The 17409-nt window shown below is 46.4% G+C and overlaps 1 protein-coding gene across 1 annotated transcript in view; it reads right to left on the minus strand.

Moving 5' to 3' along the window:
- PMP22 (peripheral myelin protein 22) overlaps positions 1-2012 on the minus strand; it is a 30505-nt gene extending 28493 nt beyond the window's left edge. The window contains exon 1 of the mRNA XM_044249141.1: positions 1826-2012. The gene's annotated coding sequence lies outside the window, so the exon portion shown is untranslated. The remainder of the gene's footprint in view (positions 1-1825) is intronic.
- Between the last annotated feature and the right edge of the window lie 15397 nt (positions 2013-17409).

Below are 17409 nucleotides of genomic sequence, written 5' to 3' on the forward strand. Positions count from 1 at the left end.
TGCGGGATGGGGGCGGTGCGGTGGGAAGGGGGTCTGACTCCTCCTAACCTGGGCAAAACCAGACCACAAGTGGGTAAGCTCCTGGCCAGGCTCCCAGCCTCGGCTGGCGTTCCGGCCATAGGGTGGGGAGTTGGCCATTGGAGGTCGGGGAAGAACAGCCAGGGAAATCCGCTGATTCATAGTCGCCTGAACGTGGTCCACCCAGCGTCACAGGGAGAGAGGCTAGCCCTTCTGGGCGTGGCACAGGTGGGCCCTAGTGAGGCTCTCCCATGGGACACTCTTGATGCACCAACAAGGAGACTTAATGTGGATTCTAAATGTCTTTGCTTACTAATGCAACCCTTTCACACCCACAGGCACACACGCTCCTGCTAGTGTCCTGTGTCATAAAACCTTATCGCTCTAAATGAGTCAAATGATTCCATAAGACTTTACTCTTTCAATGTAGCTACTTGGGGTAGCTGATGGCATATTCTTATCTTTAAGTAAAAGTACATTATCTGAAATAGTCTTCAAACAATGGTTTTTTTAAATTTTTTATATTATGAGGCTAAAAAGAAGGTAACATGTAAAAGTTTCACTCAACACCCATTACCTGGCAGGAACTTTAACAGGACTTTACGCGTGCCCTGGGAGAGGGGGGTATGGGGCAATGCTTAGGGACTCTGGTTCTGGGCTCAGACAAACCTGATTACTCAGGATTGTGAACTTGAGCCAGTAGGTGAAGTTGGATGAGCTTCTGTTTTCCCATCCCCAAGCAGATCTGGTACTGCCTATTTTATGGGGGTGAGTAAAAGGAATGAAGTGTGTGAAGCAGTTAGCATAATGCCTAGAACATAGGGACCAGGACTCAGTAAATTGTCACCATGGTTATTATTATATCATCTTTAGCCCTCAAGGCAAGGCAGACACACACCCCCCTCCACCAAGCTAAAATAGCTTAGAAATCCCACAGGTCTAAAGTTCATATGCAAGTAGAAAAACCAACCAGAGGAATAGCACTGTGTTCTCTCCTCCTGGGTCATTTTATAGGTCAGCAGTGCCCCAGGAATCATGGCCTCACTTTATACCATTCAGACTTTTCTTTTATTTATTTAACCAACATTTATGTGGTCACTTTGTCCCGAGGACTATTCTAAGCACTTCACAAATATTAGCATATTGAATTCAGGATTTTCTTTCTCTTCCTTTCTTTTTGTTCCCAATAACCTTTTTTATGAAGTATATACATCTAGAAAAGCACACACATTGTAAAGCACGGTGTGTTTCCTTCCTCTTCCCTGAACCCAATATTTTAGTCAATGAGCAGGTAATACCGTGTGGTGGGTTTCAGAGCATCTGAACCTGAATCCTTTGGTCCAGCCCTTACTGTCTCTCGCCTGCCTCCTGCCTGCCCGGCTCCCAGGGCAGAAAAGGAAACACTGTCTGGGGCTTGGCCCTACCCAAGGACCAGTCAGTGCTTTGCTACAGGTGGAAACTTCTCCCTGACCTGCTTCCCAGCCTGAGGTCTCCCTGCCAGCTGTGTGTATAGAGCTGTTTCCCATCAGGGAAATAGCATAGGGTCCCCTTTCTCCCTTCACATCTGGATGGGCTGGTCTTTCTAGATGCTCTCAGAGAGTCCTTCTCACCTCCCCAGCCGGAGTATACAGCCAGTTCCTCATCAGGGATTTAAAACATCCTCTGATTTTCTGTCAATTCCAACACAATGCACCATCTCCACTGCAATCCCTTCCAGTCGTGGTTTGCAGCGGGTGGGGGATCAGGCAGCTCTCCCAGAAGCATAAGCACATACTATCCAGTGGGACAGTTTGCCAAGAAGACTCACCAGGCCAAACGGTGTAACCCCTTCCTCCACGCGGATTTCTTTGCAGTCAAACACAAGGGATGCCAAGGCAAGGCCCTCCCCACAGGGCAACGGAGAGATGGGCAGGCAGACTCTAAGCCCCACTGCTTGCAACCAGGATCCCCGAGATGTTCCCTGGTGGTGCTCCTTGTAACTGAAGCCAGACCAGGAGTCTTTCCAGTTTATTCAGGGGCTGGTCCAATGCTGGGATATGTCATGGTGGCCTGAGAGCTTCTCAGCCTCTACTACTTAAAGAGACAGCGTCCTGTTTTGTATACTTGCCAAAACATAGTGATCCCAAGGGGCCCTCCAGAGCATGGAGAACCTGGGCTCAACAGGGAAAGGACTTGGGATATGCCTGCAACCTGGGAAGCCAAGCCTGCTCCCACTTGTGCCAGCCTGTGTGCCAGCTCCCAGCACCCCACCTCGCACCCCTCCGGGGAATTCCGCAAGGAGGAAATCCACCATTCAAAGGATTGGTGTGCATCGTGTCATATGTGTTACCTGCAGAATGAGTCTCATTTTTAATCAACATCATGGTTTTCAGAAGCCCCAACATTGCACACAGATAATGCTGACCTCCCTGAGATAATCCTATTCAAGTAAACAAGTCTCTGATGAAGCTATTCCAGCCCGTCCGGCAAGACAGGCTAGATTGCCGATTGCAAAAGTCACAATGAGGCAGACACACGAAGGTGCCGTCTTCTTCAGGCTCTTTGCACTGTTCCTTCAGGCTCTCAGAAAGGGTCCTGCATCTCTAGCAAGTTCTCCTGGGTAGAAACACTGAGACAAGGACACTTGGTTGTTTTGAAGGAGTCTCTTGGAATTCTGGCAATTTCCCCCACCCCTTCTGTCCGGGGAGGGCGAGGCCACCTGTAGTGCTCTGTAGAGTTTGGGGAAGTCTTTTTCTGTCACAAACACGTTATGTTTCACTGGGCTCTGCAGGCAGAAGGGGGTCCCAAAGGCCCTCTCCCCGTTCTGCTCCCAGCCAGGATCTCTCTGGTCCCGGTGAAACAGTGTAACCCAGCCTTGGGTCCCATTAGATCTGACTGCTCATTAAAATGACGGTGAATTTTGCATACGGCCTGGCCTGGGCCTGTGTACAGAGTGGCTGAGTCAGTGGCTTGAGATGCAGCTCAGGTGTGGGCCATTTTTTACATTCCTCGAAATGTTCCTGTGTCCAGCCAGACTGTCACAAAGTGTCAGGTGGTCCCTGGTGTCCTTCTAGCTGCTTTCCGTCGTGGAGCCCAGATGGAAGTGAGGCCCAGTGTGAGCTGCAGGGTTAGACAAGTTATGGTTCAGTCTTACCAGGTAACACGGGGGTGTGTGTGTCTATCTAGGGTGTGTGTGTGAGAGAGAGAGAGAAAGAGAGACAGACAGACAGACAGACAGAGAGTTGCTCCCTCAATCCTCCCCGACACAGAGGGTGAGGGAATGCCCAGTGAGCATGACTTTGGGATTTTCCAGATAACCCCCCTCCTATTTGACCCCCCACCCCAGCCTGTGATCCTACCTAAAGACTGCAGGACGAGGTTTCTGCCCCTCAGGCCAGACTAAACCTGAAGACATCTGACATCATATCTGCTCCAAGGGCTAAGAAGTCAGAGGAAGAAGAGTAGGGCAGTGTGCCGGCCGGAGGCATGTGTTGGAGGCTACGGCATGGTTGGAGTCGAGGATCAAACCAGGCCCTGACTTGTGTCTCCGTCAAGGTCCGGACAGCTTGACAAGGGGTTAAGGATGGGAAAGTTGAGTAACACTGAGGAAGGGTCTGCGCTACGTGTCGTGCGCTCGCCTACGTGACTTCCCACATGCTCTCCCTACAGAAGGGAATAATGTGGTCCCGGTCATGAATTCTTAGTTGGTCCTTGTTGTTCCTGTACCTCCCATAACCCACTCCCTGGTAGATTATCTTGCTAATGGCTTTAGCCAAGACTACCTGGCATCAGGAGGTTTTGCTTGTAGTTAATGTAAACTTGTTATAGAAACTTGCAGTCATCTGACTAGGGACTGATGTATTACTCCTCCTATTGTGGTCTGCCTTATAAATGTTTGTAAGAGGTGGAATAAAATCGGCACTGTTGAACCTCCTGCTCAGTGTCCCTCCTGCCCCCATCTCTTTGTCTCTTCATTTCTTTTCACCATCCTCTTAGCCCTCACTTTTACTGGTTGATTTGTCGTGCCGACCACGACAGGCATGGATTTTTCTTCTGGCTGGACAGTGCCAGTCGGATCAGCCCTCCATCCTCCCAAGAGCTGCTTGTTCCAGGACCAGCTCCCTAGGCCCTCTGTCTTCTCCAATTCCCCTATCGCCTACAACCTAGCCCTGAAAACTTGCTGGCTTTTGCTGAGACCTGTTTGAGGAGTTCCTTGGGGCATCCAGGCACCAGAGCTGGTCCCTGCTGTGTTCCGCCATCGGGCACCAGCACACTTGTCCCTACACACCTGGGCCAGGCTCTCTGTCTCCTCCTGGGGCTCTCCCTTCCCTGATCTGGAGGCCCTCCTTGCCCAAAAGAAACCCCAGTCCTTCTGTGTTGAGCAGTGCATCCTTGGGGCCATAGAGAATATCCCCTGGGGTCACTTGCCATAAAAATGAATAGCATATTGATCAAGTCATATTTTACTTCTATTATTACTTCTGTTCATTTTCTAAATAGGGATGATGAGAATCTCGCAGACTGGGCGCCCAATACGGGGCTCGATTCTAGGACCCCGGGATCACAACCTGAGCCAAAGGCAGACACTTAACCAACTGAGCCACTCAGGCATCCCTCTTTATAACAAACTTATGAATAGGCACTCTGATGGTCCTTTTTCCATCTGAGGGGAAACTGAGGCAAAGAACAAGACACTGAGTGGCTTTCTCAGGACACCCCACCCCACGAGAAAACAGCAAAGGCCAGAGGCGAAGTAGGCATCCCGGCTACAGAGCCCATACTCTGTACCCCATGCTACCTTGTACCCTAACTTTGGCCTTCACAGAACATCTGTCCTTTGTCACATCATATAATCATATCATACACATCATACACACCAAATAATCTAATTTCCTTTTACCACCAAAGTTCCTGGTACAGCCTATCTATTTCTATATCTGCAATTTTTTCCATTTAAAAAAAAAAACAGGAAAATATTCCAGCACCTCCACAGCTTGCACCAGTCCTGTGAGCTCCCCTCGCAGATGTCCTGCCTACTTCTGTGGGCACGGCCTCTGTGTCTCACACGCCCTGGAGTCCTGCATTCCACTGCTGACAGCTTGATTTGATAAGACCATCGCGGTCATCCTGACCGGAACTGGGACTCAAGCAGGCACTAGAAGTGGGACGCGGCCCCTTTTTCTCTGCATTTCGAGTTGCGGAAATGCTGCCACCCATAATGGTTTACTCCATGGGGGATCGGGGGACAGGTTCTGACCATCTTCTATGTGAAGAAGGGCAGGGCTTGGAGAATTTGCCATGTTTCTTCTAGCCACCGGCGAGTACGTGCCAGGGCTGGGCCCCAGTGCAGTTTCTCTGATTTCCAAACCTGTGATTTTTCCATCATGTGGACTCCCCAAGGGGGGGGGGGAGTGAGTCTTAATTGGGCAATTGTCCCGTTGATGAAGTTGTCATCAGAGCCTCAGTGTCTCCAGGCGCTGGGTCAGTATCTGGCGAGGTGTTTACACCATAAATGAAGCCTTTCCTGTCTCACTGCAGTTAGCAGCCTATGTGGGCGTTCTTGGCAAGGCCTGCACACATCTGGTCTGGAAAGGTCCTCAAAAGGGAGGTTACTGCCTCATCTACACTCCTCTGACTCTTCTGAGTAGCTTAGTTTTAAAAGCTCAAGCACGGGGGGGGGGTAAAAAAGGCAAAGGGGAAGGAAAAAAGGAAGGAGGGAGAGAAAATGGGAGGACAAAGAAAGAGAGGAAAGAGGAGGAGAAGGGAGTAGAGAAGGAATGGAAGGGGCCAGTTTGACTTCCCTGAGCAGATCCCTATAAATACACATTAGAGCGATGGCAAATCCAAGCCTCCAGAAGATGTTCTCTGTGACCAACAGAAGCAGGTAGAAAACAGCCTGCAAACACACACACTCAAGTTGGCACAGGACCCATTCCCTCAATTACTGTCTTTAAAATTCACAATTTTTTCTTGGGACAAATTTCATCTTTAAGCTCCTTCACCTGTGGAAGTGAGAGAGCACAGAACGATTATGCTGTGCCCTTGGAACGATACAAAGTACAAAGAATTCTTTGTTCCCTAAAGTTTGTTGCTTAGGAAAGCCAGATTCCATAGATGCAAGCAGTGGGGGTAAGAAAGTGGACTTTTCTGAAATCTCGTGAGCTAGTGGACGAGGGATCTGGGAGCAATTTAAGTAGGAGAGGGTCCGAAACTGACATGCCCTTGGGATGGAAAACTATGAAACCTTCCTAAGACTCTGAACTCCTCAGGGACATCTTCTGCTTTGGGCCAGGGTCAGGCTCATGGAGGTGAGGAAGGTGGTCAATCTGGCCACACGGATGGGGCTGGGATAGGTGGGAATGGACAGATTTTCTGAGCCCCACAGACCAGGCAAAATAATGCCAAGGAAGGCAGCCCAGGCTGCAAGTCGGAGACTCTCCTTTCTCAGGGAGGTGGTTAGGAGAGTCCACTATAAGCCAAGGGAATGCTGAATTCGATAGACAAGGCTACACCGAGCTATGGGTGCATTAATCTCCTGCAAGAAAAACGAGGTGTGCACCAGCCATCCCCAAGGAAATCTGAGTGAACAAGCCCCAGGATGCATCATTGTCCTTTCAATGCATCATCCGACAAGTGCCTCTGAGTTGGAGGGACAGCAGTAGCACTACAAGTGAACTTGAACACAGATGTTTTCTTCATCTCTGAGTCCCTGAACCACTTATCAAGTGTGAAACCTCAGCTCAAGCCAGGGGAGTTCACAGACAAAGGCCAGATCCCTTTGAGAGGTTCAAGACAGAAGTGGGCAAAGCTTCAAACATGTTTACTCCTCCTTGTTAAAGACCAGGGAATATCGATCCAGGGGACTTCAGTGGTAAGCCTGGGTCTCCTGTGACAATTACGTTAGAATTCTGATCCAGAAATTAAAATTCTAAAAGTATATCTCACAGGAATGATGGTAGGGAATGAGTTGGCCATTAGAACTCTTTTTACCATGAAGGAAAATGGAAACGTCCTGAATCTCAAATCGTGGGGAAATGACTGGGGGAATTTGCTGCAGTCGGAAGGTGAGATATCATGTAGCCATTAAAAATAACATTGAAGAAGGCTATTTAATGAAATGAGGGAAACTCAACGATGCGTACTTAGTGGGGAAAACATTAGGAAATAATATATTTGTAATTTACAGGGTGCTTACCAGGCAGTCTGCTAGCCCTCCCATTTTACCGACAACAATCCCAGGAGGGCTGAATATCACTGACCCCTAGGATGCTACAAGGTTTAGTAGTGCCAAGGGCACACAGCTGGAAAGGTAGAGCCAAAATACAAATGTTGACAATCCGAAGGCAAGACCCTGCGTTCTTAATCCCTAGACTCCAACAAATGGAGACACATCCCAAGCTCCATGGTGACAAAAAAATGAAAGCAAAATCTGAAAGCCCACCAAGTTTGAGAATGCAGAGCAACATTGTGCTTCCAAGTTCAACATCACATGGGGAAAATACATTTGCGTGGAACTGAACTGATCCCAGAGCCAATCGTGAGTAATAACCACCCATCTGAGTCTTGTGCCTCCATCAGCTGAATCTGTGGATTTCTGGCTTAAGTGGAGGAAATGGGCACTGGGCCTACCCCAGGGAGGGGTCAGGAGAGGCACAGGCCAGGCCTTGCGTCAACGCTTGTGCTGTCTCCAAATGCAGTGACACATCCAGACCAGGAGGTAGTATGACAGTATTGAATTCAATTGTGCATCTTACAATGCTGATGGTATAATGTAAGGATTTCCATGGACCATGAGTTTCATAACCTTATTTTGTACTTATTTAAATACATCAGGAGACTCAAAGAAAACAAAGGAAGTATCCTGAACCCTATGGATCTTGAGGGACCATGAATGAGCCAACAACAGTCCTTTGGTCTAGGTATGTGACTTTGAATCTGAGAATCCCTATGACTCATGGCAAAAACATGGTCAGATGTAGTTCAGATAAGTAAAAGTACACTGACCAGTTATGGTCCATTGACCAAGGGGGAAAGCCCTATGTGGTTGTCAATGCTCTATCTCCAACCACACTCTCTTCCCTCTCTCTCTCTCTCTCCTTCTCAAGCCTCATCCATCCATTATGGTATGCAACCATAATGCAGTCAAAATATTATTACTACCTGAATTTAACTACCTTGTGACCTCCTCAACCATTGGGAGACCTCAACCATTGGGAGACCTCAACCACTGAGAGACCTTCCAAGGAAAGTATTTATAAGAGCCTTCCCAATGGGTGGTCTACTGGATATGGTCTTGTGCCTAATTCCTATACAATCTTGGATCATTGAATATATAACTGAGGCTTGAGAACCCTTAGGCAGGAACTAGATCATGAAGCATTTTTTAAATTTATTGGACCATTGAACTTTTGTTACTAAACTCTCTCCAATACATAGGTTCCATAGAACTCACCCTTGAAAACACTTCTATTGAAACACTGGACTTCATGACCTCTCCAGCTCTGATGTTCTAGTCTTTCCCAAAGAGAAAAAAATGGCATTCCTTCAAACTGACTATGGACATTTCAAGAAATGAAGAGATAGATTTGAAGGCAGGAGGCTTCAGATAGGGACTCTAGGCCAGCTAACATTCCCCAAGCAGGTAAGAGAAAACATCCATGGAGGTCAGTCACCAGCTTTGTCCCCATGATCCTGAGTGAGGAATTGAGTGGATGTCATCTGAGGTCATGCCATGCCATGTCACTTCCAGTGGCCACTCAGCCCCTCCCTTGTCATGTGTTTTTTTTCTCCTTTTGGAGACACCACAGTGTTTCAGCGCAGGGGGTGGCCTCATTGTGGTCTTTGGAAGAACACCACAGAAACCAGTTATGGTGTTATATGGACTCATAACCCAAGAGTGGCCTCTGTGTATTGGTCCCTAGGTTTTCTCACTACAGACTGAGACCCATGAGCTCAAAAGTCTGCTGCTAAGTCAAATTTTTACACATCAAATTGTTTTAAAAATTGCCCAAATAAGCAGATTCCTATCCATTTCAAACCTTGTGAAACCTCACTGCATATCTTTAGGCCATTGATGACATAGAGTTCCACTCCAGAGGCTTCCCAGCACGTTGATGAGCAACACTGCCTACACATGTAAGCCCACTTTTAGAATCCTGTATTCTAGGATTTCCTTCTCCCTCTTCCTTTTGGGTGGTAGCCTGTGTGCCCACCCACCAGAGCCACTGGGTTGTCTCATGCTAGGAGGGATCTTGTCTCTCACGTAACCCTAGCCAAGCACCACCTAATAAAGTGTGTTACCTGTCACTCCCTCTACTGGTCATATCTTTTCCCTCTAGGTCCACCCCAGAGTCCCTCAGATTAACCTCCACATAAACATGGACAGATGTGAGATCCAGAAGAATCCCTGAGCCAGCACACAGAAACCCAGCAATGGCCCTAGGATTCACACACGCACAGAAGGGCAGAAAATCCTCCAGAGAAGCCAAAGCATCCCAGGGATAACATCACACTGGCCATTCCAGCTTCCTCAAATACCCAGCTTTGTGGGTTGGTTGGTTGGTTTCCAGAGAGCCCAGAGTATAAGGAGTTGACATGGATTGCCAGTGGTGTGCTGCCAACGGGAAGACCCTTCTCAGTCTCAAGCTGGGGGGAAACACCTTCACGAAGCTGAAGGCATGAATTGTTCTGCTATGCAGCTGTGGAAAAAGAATAACCCTGTATGTCATCTGGTGGCAGCCCACAAGAGCCCTGCACCCAGACAGCACACCATTAGGTGGACTCCCACTCGGGTGACTGATGGACCCATTGTTTATCCAGCAATTTAGGCAGCCGGTCCTTTTCTACAAGGCTATGTATGATTACCTGGTAGGGCTTAAAACAGCTGGTGTAGTCTTAACAACCACACAACTAAGACATCAGCTCCCAGTCTACACCAGCAGTTGCTTCTATAAGGGAAACAAATGCCGTATCTCTCTTCTGACTAAGGTCACTGGACTTTGCTGGCTTCTTCCATGATGAGAGAGTAAACAGATGATGACTCAGTGTTCTTGGCATCCAAGGCCATCCACAGGCAGAACCAGACTCTGGGCGATGTGTATTTTGAACATCCTAACCTCAGCTACGTGAGGGGAAGGGAAATGAAGACTCCTTGCAACTAAATTCATTCAACAGGGATTTACTGAGCAACTACTATAGATCAGAAGCAAGTAACATTGTTTGGCCCCTTCTTTCTCCATTAGAAGGCAAAAGATTCCCATTCTCCTAGACGTGCTTCTTTGAAAGTAGCTTTTCTATTTTCTCCATCAAAAGGTGCAGCCTGTTCCTCCACTCTTTGCTTCTGGACCTGGCTGGGTGACCTGTTTGGGCCAATGGAACATTCTCAGCGGAAACAGAAGCTTCAAGGGTGCTTTCTCATTGGGGCTTGCCCTTTTCCTGCTGGGGACATTCCTCCATCATCTGAACAAGCCCAGCCATCCCAGCCATCTCAGCTAAGGCCCTGGAAATGTGAGCCAGCCTGGGGTGGGAGGTGGGGGTTTGGAAAGCAGCTGAGTCTGGCTGAGACCATAAAGGATGCCACACAAAACCGAGCCAGCACTCATTGCTGAAAACCAATGATTTGGTGTTTCGAGCCACTAAGTTTTGGGGTGCTTTGTTACACATAAAGAGCTTACTGATACATTAACAATCCTAGAATTGGGGTTAGATGCCAAATACATGCTTTAGGAACAGGACTCTGTGCCAGCAGGACAGAGGCAATGGACTTGCACTCCCTTGGGGTGCTCTGGGGCCTGGAAAACTGACCTTCACACTTGGCTCAATGGATTCTCTAAGGGAGGAAAGTGGCACAGTCAGGGAGATTGAACAGATTCCTGGGGCTCTGTGGAAAGTCTCTGGCATTTTCCGAGGGTCTTCTGATTCTCTGGAGGTGCTAAGGGTCTGTAAAGAGCCCTGTGGATTTGTATGGTGCTCTGAGACCCAGAGTCAAGCAGGACTGCTCAAACTAACAGCAGCAAAGCTTGTTTCTCCTTTATTCCTGAGCCATTGCTGTCAGCTGCATGACCCCACCAGACGGATGTGCAAGATGGATGCACCCACTGGTTGTGTACTTGGATGTCATGCAACATAAAATTGCCACAAAAGTATCTAAATTCTTATTCTCATTTTCTGTATTGATCTCACCACCATCCTGTAACATCAGTGAGCTGGGTCTGGTCCCATGTATGTACCACACTTTAGTCGAATTTCTGCAAAGAGGGCTGAGGCAGGCCCTACAGTGCACGCAGCCCCTGGCCCAGAACCATGAACTCTCATTTGCAGCTGGAGCTTAACTATAAAGTTTTTCTCTGGACATGAAGCCAGGTGTCATTTCTTTAACCCCTGGTGCAAACGCTATTGAAAGTCAAATAACCAGACAAATTTTGTAAAGAACAGAACCTTTACTTGGGAGATGCTCTGAATAATAAAATAATAACTCTCAACCTTTAACATCTCACTGGCCAGAAGATACAGATGTCTTAAGGACATTGTTCTGTGACCATCGGTGAGTCATGGTCTTGACAGTGATGCCAGTCTGCATTGTCAGCCCTACCCTGAATGCCAGTGTGGGGTCTGCTGGGCACAGTCTGCCCCAGGAGATGCAGGAATGGCACTCCAGCCAATGAGATGATGAACCCCGACTCTCAGCCATTCTCCTTGATGGAGCCCCTACTTTCTTCTTCTGCAGATAGGAGAAGCATAAGCAAATCCCAGGAAAAAATCTGGAGTGCTTTAAGGAGTATCCCTTGGAGCATCTTCCTGGGGGACGGTCTTGCAGCATTGGATAGGGGTGCCAGGAGCATGCAGAGGGAAGATGCTGAGGACACTTAGGGAGCACCAAAAGGTACCAGGCCTTAAGTGGCTGATATATAATTTCTGTGTTCTTCACAGCACCCATACAGTCCCAAGATAATTGAGACCTGGAGAAATTAAACGAGATGCCCAGAGTCATGCAGTTAGCATCTGTTTGTAAAGAACTGCAATCCCTACTTCTACATGAGCCCTCAACAAAATAAGTCCTTTCCACTGATTGATGGTGCCGTTTTAGAACTTTTCCCCCCAGAAATCTTTTTTATGCCTCAAGTGGATAATGTTGGTGCTCCCCCAAAATACTATCAAATTCTGTCTTATCATTTGCCTTTTGGAACTCTCGACCTGTAGGCATGGAGAGCTGGAGATGCATGGGAGCTCACATGCCTGTCTCCCACCCCCATCTTGGCCATTAACAAGACTGCCAGATTAAGGAGAATGAAAGCACAGACCCCTTGCTTTGGGTTGGGGTGACTCTGAGGTTTATCTCACCTCCAGTATTCTATAGGGTGAGGCTAAAGCTGTCCTCCACAGGATGTTGCCCAAGATGGTGGTACCTGTTCTTGGCTTCTCTCAACTGCCCTGCTTCCCCAGCCATCCCCATCCTTTACCAGTCTGCTATGGTGGGGGAGGTGGAGATCTACTCAGTAAATCACATGCTCACCAGTCCCCATCCCGGTGTCAGCTTCTGGAGAACCCGATCTAAGGCACCTTTTTCTGAAAGGTGGCAGGGAAGGAAAGGGCAGGAAAGACAGAGAGGTGTGGGACGAGAATGAGAAATCCTTTCACTATGGATTATCCTCCCTTGGGTAATCTTGTTCATTTTAGCTTGAAGTTTCTGAGACGTTTACAACCACACCACTGTGCCACATAATTGTTGTCTGAAATTACAAATATAATAGGACACTAAGTTTGTAAAATACTCATATACACTAGAAGAGACCTCGGAGATAGGAAAATGAGCAAATGATAGGCTGAAGTCCACCCAGGGATGTTTGGTCTACGCGCCATAAGGCCATGATGTTTTCAGATTGAACTCACTGCCCGCACTTCCAACCTGGAGTCCCGTGAAAATCTCTATTTCGGGCTGGCCTTGAAAAACTGGGACTTTTGGCAACACCAAGCCCACATCACTGCCCGGCAGCAGCCACTCGCAGTGAGTAGTGGCTCAAACGTAAATCGTGTATTAACGAAGATGGAACGGACTTTCATGAGATGGCAGATAAAATCCCAGATCTTAGTGGCTTAACCCAACAACGATCGCTTGTCATTTACTCAGAGTCCAGTCGGCGTCGGTGAGGTTCCTAGTCCCACCGATGACCCAAGGATCCAGGATTTCTGCTTCTTCTTATGAAACATCATATCACTAAGAAGCACCCAAGATCACTGTGGGAAGGCAGGAGAGGTGAAAAGAGGCACGCTGGCGCAGAACCACCCAGCATCCTCTGGCCAAAACAAATCAATTGAGCCCAGCTGCACCGTGAAGGAGACAGTGCAACAGAGTACTCAGTGTCTCGTTGGCACACAGAGAGAGCTCTCTGTTTTGCCAAATATTCATAAACTCTATTACCTCCCAACACTGTCCTTAATCATCCTACACCTGTTGGCTCATCCGATTACCCTGGGTTAAAAGGAACTTTATCAAATTAGAAATCCTCCTCTGGGTCCGCTAAGATACCCCAGCTCTTCCTTCAGGACTGTTGCTGCCAGATATCACCAGGAGCCTTGGACAGGTGTCCCCCAAGCCCTTAGACAAACCGTCCATCCACTGACCAAGACACACGCGTAGCAGAGACAAAAGTGACGCTCAGCTGTTCCCAGAGGCCAAACCTTTCACCCACACCTCTCTGTTTCTATTTCAACAGACATCTGGCTGCTGGTAAAAGGACTTTTTGAACAAACATGGTGTCACCCCGCATCGCTCCCAGGGCAACAATGTATACGATGGTGACTGTGTCTCCAAATGAGGCCGCACAACCAACTTAACACAGAATGTGACTGAAACCCCCTCCTGCTTGGGGCTGAGACAGTTGCCGGTGGGTTAGCTGGGAATGAAACTTCCAACCAATGCTATGGGAAAAGACATTTCAAGGGCAAGCCACCAACTTAGGAATGTTTCTAACTGTCACAGCTTTATAAACTAGAATTTACCTGTATGGGACAATCTGAAAGTGGTTCATTAAGGGTCTGTTTTTCCCCCCTTGTGCTCTGTGTTAAAATGAGACCCTCAGTCTAAAAGCCTTCAGGAGCTACTTAGTATCAATCAGAAGATGGAAAAGCCATTCAAGGTCTTCCAGAATTGCAAAAAAAAAAAAAAAAAAAAAAAAAATCCTCTAGATCAGTGCTGTCTAGATCAGCACTGCTTATTTCTATCAGTTCCAAATACTTTCTTTGTTAATTTCTTTCTGGGCCTATGGATTGTTTAGAGGTATGTCATTTCCTTCATAAATATGCGAGGACTTTTCCCGGATCTGATGACTGATTTTTTATTTAATTCTTTTGTAGTAAGAGGACATACTCTGTCTGATTTTAATCATTTTAAATTCACTGAGACTTTTTAACGGTCAGCCTGTGGCTTATTGTGATTGATGTGCCATGTACACTTGAAAAGTTTACATATTTTGCTGCTTCTGGATGGAAAAATGTCAATTATAAATGTTAATTGGATCCTTTCATTGATAGTGTGCTAGTTCAAGTCTTCTGTATGCATCCTTCCTGATTTTCTATTCTTTTTAAGATTTTATTTTTTTTAATTTTTTCTTTCTTTTCAGCGTAACAGTATTCATTGTTTTTGCACCACACCCAGTGCTCCATGCAATCCGTGCCCTCCCTAATACCCACCACCTGGTTCCCCCAACCTCCCACCCCCCGCCACTTCAAACCCCTCAGATTGTTTTTCAGAGTCCATAGTCTCTCATGGTTCACCTCCCCTTCCAATTTCCTCCAACTCCCTTCTCCTCTCCATCTCCCTGTGCCCTCCATGCTATTCGTTATGCTCCACAAATAAGTGAAACCATATGATAATTGACTCTCTCTGCTTTACTTATTCACTCAAGATAATCTCTTCCAGTTCCATCCATGTTGCTACAAAAACTGGGTATTCATCCTTTCTGATGGAGGCATAATACTCCATAGTGTATATGGACCACATCTTCTTTATCCATTCGTCCGTCGAAGGGCATCTTGGTTCTTCCCACAGTTTGGCAACCGTGGCCATTGCTGCTATAAACATTGGGGTACAGATGGCTCTTCTTTTCACTTATTTGAGAGATGGAGTGAGAGAGGGGGAAGCTGGCTCCCCACCATACAGGAAGCCCTATGTAGGGCTCAATTCCAGGACCCTGGGATCATGACCTGAGCCAAAGGCAGACGCTTAACTGACTGAGCCACCCAGGTACCCCTCTGTCTATCTTTTTCTCCTGTCAAATTTTGAAAAAAGGTGTTATAACATCTAACTCTAGTGGTGACTGTGGCTATTTCTTTTTGCAGTTTCACAAGTTTTTGCTTAATTTATTTTGGAGTTCTATTATGTGCGTAAGCATTTAGGATTATTATGTCCTCTTAAAGGATTGATCATTTTGTGATTATAAAATCTACCCCTTTGCTCTGAAGTCTCATAGGAACCATCCAATATTAATTGAATCACTTCAGCTTTTTGAAAATTAGTCTTGGAATATCATGTCTTTTCCCTTTCTTTACCTTCTCATTATGTCTCTCTATATACAGGGGGTTTCTAGGATCAATGTTCTTTGCCGCCTGATGTCCAGCGTCCAGTTTCTGTGTATTTTGTCTTTTTTTTTTTTTTTGGTTGTTTCTAGTCAGAAGGTAAATCCAGTCCCTATCACTCCTTCTTGGCCAGAAATTAAAATTCTTTTATTTGATTTTTTTATCAGTATTTTCTAAACAGGCATGGGTCCTTCTCATCCCTGGTGAGGACGTGACTTATCTACCAGGAATCTCCAAAATCAACTCCTTCATGAAGCTTCTCCTGACTTTTCCCTCTTACTGCTGCACTTTTGTAGAGAATAGATCTTTTTAATTTACAAGAATACACTCCAAGCTCCTCACGAGTTCTCGAGGTGGGGTTCACCAATGCAGACTACCTGTTTTCCCTGAATGCTTTTTTTCTAGATAAGAACAACTTAGACATCTGAGAGGTCTACCCAAAGAAATGCTTAGATTAGATGAGAACTGCTTCCTTGGACATCTCTACTTCTTGCTTCCATCCTTGTCATCAACAGCTGGCTTTTGTCTCAAGATTATTTAGCACAACAGAACTGAGATAGGATTTTATTACACTGTGAAGATAATCATACCGGAGCCCTTCCCCCAACTCCCTATAGAGAACCAAACTTTTCTGGAATGTTGGGTGATGGGCGATCAGCTGGTCTCCTCACTAGTCTGGTGACTTGTTCCTTCCCGTACATTTCAAGTTGCACCCTCAGCAAAATTAAAATCACTGCATAATCTGTGATACATCTAGACAATGGAATATTATTCAGCGCAAGAAGAAATTGAGCTATCGGGCCATGAAATGACGTGGATGAAACTTACCTGCATATCATGAAGTGAAAGAAGCCAGTCTGGAAAACTGCATACTGTATGATGCCAACCAGAGGATGTTCTGGAAAAAGCAAAAGTAAGGAGATAATAAAAGGATCCGTGGTCGCCTAGGGTTTGGGGAGATGTGAGCGATAACTAGGCAGGGAAAGAAATAAAGATTTTTTAGACCAGTGAAATTACTCTCTATGATACTAGAATGCTGGATCCATGTCACGGTATATCTGTCCAAACCTGTAAAAGGATCAACACTGACTGAATGCTAAGGGCAAACTCCAGGCTTCAGGTGTAATGATGTGTCAACGTAGGTTCACTAATTTTCATAAATGTACCCTTCAGGTGGAAGATATTGGTGATGGGAGAGCTAGTGTATGTGTGCAGAGATTTCTGTACCTTCTCAATTTCTCTATAAACTAAAACTTCTCTAAAAAGAGTTGAGTCTTCTGAAAAACAATCTGAGGGGTTTGAAGTGGCGGGGGGGGTGGGAGGTTGGGGTACCAGGTGGTGGGTATTATAGAGGGCACAGCTTGCATGGAGCACTGGGTGTGGTGAAAAAATAATGAATACTGTTTTTCTGAAACTAAATAAATTGGAAAAAAAAAAGAGTTGAGTCTTATAAAAATCATGTCACAGGTCTGTGTGACCACCCATAGGGTGTTGACTCCAGGAACACCGCATCCAGTTGCTAAAATCTAATTACACTTTATGGCATTATTTGTGCATTTATTTCTTCAGTCTATAAGCATTGAAAGGCTGGGACTTGTCTTCCTGTTTTCTGATTCTTATGCCTAATTATAGTCGTGGGCATAAAATGAGCACTTTACTAATATTTGCTGAATGAAAGAATGAGAGTAAACTTAGAAAAGCATATGACTCTCCAGACTTCCATGTATTTCTAGAATGCCTGTCCTGTGGTGACCCCGTGTTTATATGCACCACACCCATTGGCTGCTAAACATTGCGTTGAGCTTTTACAACTTATTTATTTACATAACTTCAAACATC

This window comes from Neovison vison, chromosome 5 (genome assembly GCF_020171115.1).
Source record: "Neovison vison isolate M4711 chromosome 5, ASM_NN_V1, whole genome shotgun sequence".
NCBI lineage: Eukaryota > Metazoa > Chordata > Mammalia > Carnivora > Mustelidae > Neogale > Neogale vison.